At 33.1% G+C, this 1,519-nt stretch overlaps 1 pseudogene; it reads left to right on the top strand.

Moving 5' to 3' along the window:
• The first annotated feature begins 309 nt into the window (after positions 1-309).
• LOC125405329 (tubulin-specific chaperone A pseudogene) lies at positions 310-641 on the top strand (annotated as a pseudogene).
• The last annotated feature ends 878 nt before the right edge of the window (positions 642-1,519 follow it).

The raw sequence follows: 1,519 nt of genomic DNA, 5'->3' as shown, positions 1-1,519 counted from the left end.
TGTATCAGATCATCAGTGTCAATAGATGATTTCTACTGTTTCTCCACTATTGCGATTACTTTTATTTTGTAGTGAATACATATTTTGCCAGTAAATAGTATGCAAGTATATAACACACTTTTCCTCATTAACATTTACCCATTAACTTCAGTACCTTAATTTTTTTCTGTCTTAATGACTATCATTTTACCATAAGACCTTTGCTTTTCCTTTCTTTTATTGTTTGTTTAGGTGGGTATAAATTAAGGGGTATTGATTTATTAAATAAATTATAAGTCATAGGCCCCTCCTCCTTGCGGTAAACTAGGGACCATGGCCGATTCTTGCTTGAGACAGATCAAGATCAAGACAGGCGTGGTGAAGCGATTGATCAAAGAAAAAGTGATGTATGAGAAAGAAGCAAAGCAGCAAGAAGAAAAAAATTGGAAAAAATGAAGGCTGAAGATGGTGAGAACTACGCCATTAAGAAGCAGGCAGAAATTCTTCAAGAGTCCCGGATGATGATCCCAGATTGCCAGCATCAGTTAGAAGCTGCATATACTGATCTTCAGCAGATACTAGATAGTGAAAAAGATTTGGAAGAAGCTGAGGAGTATAAAGAAGCACGTGTAATTCTGGATTCAGTGAAGTTAGAAGTCTGAAATTTTTCTGTACAGGGTGTTTTTTGCATTAAATCCTGGGGTCCATTCTATAGATTTTTTATTTTTGCCACTGCTGTATTTAGTAATATGAAAATGTGGTTCTTTTTATGCAGTTGCATAAATTTTTCTTTGCATAACTTAATGTATCAAATAAATGTGTTCACCTAATAAAATTGTTTCTTTCATACTTTAAAAAATTATGTCATAATGTTTATATTGTTTCTTAAGCCTTTTTGTGTTTTAAAACAATAAATTTGGTACAGCAAGATAGCTTAGTGGGTAAATGTGCCTGCCAAACAACCCTTATGGCTTCAGTTCAATATTGGCATTTATGGTGGAAGGAGAGAGTTGACTCCTCAGTATTGTCCTTAATTTTATATGCACACTGTGGCATATTGCACACACATACACACACACACACACACACACATGAACACACACATGGACACACACACATATACATGCACATACACACACTTTTAAATACAATAAAATAAATTTTTAAAGAGCAATGATTGATTTTTGTGCCAAAAAATAAATTGTAGATATTTAGTGGACACAAAAAACATCATAGACAGCTGTGTCAGTAATTTTTCTGCCACTAAGACAATAATAGAGATAATTAGTTTATTATAAGAAGTATTTGTTTCCTAAAATCAGAGATTTAGATTTGTATTTGGATGGCCTCATTGCTTATGAACTTGTGTAAAAAACTGTAGAATGGACCCCAGGATTAAATGCAAAAAACACCCTGTACAGAAAAATTTCAGACTTCTAACTTCACTGAATCCATTCCGTGTATGGAATTGATTTAATTACATTTTCTTTGTTGAGCAACTTATATTTCCTAGTTTTTAACAAATATTAAGGCGGACACT

The sequence above is a fragment of the Myodes glareolus genome, chromosome 1 (genome assembly GCF_982192425.1).
Source record: "Myodes glareolus chromosome 1, mMyoGla1.1, whole genome shotgun sequence".
NCBI classification, from domain to species: Eukaryota; Metazoa; Chordata; class Mammalia; order Rodentia; family Cricetidae; genus Myodes; species Myodes glareolus.
Note: the sequence above shows the minus strand (reverse complement) of the source record. Positions and strands in the feature narration are given on the sequence as shown.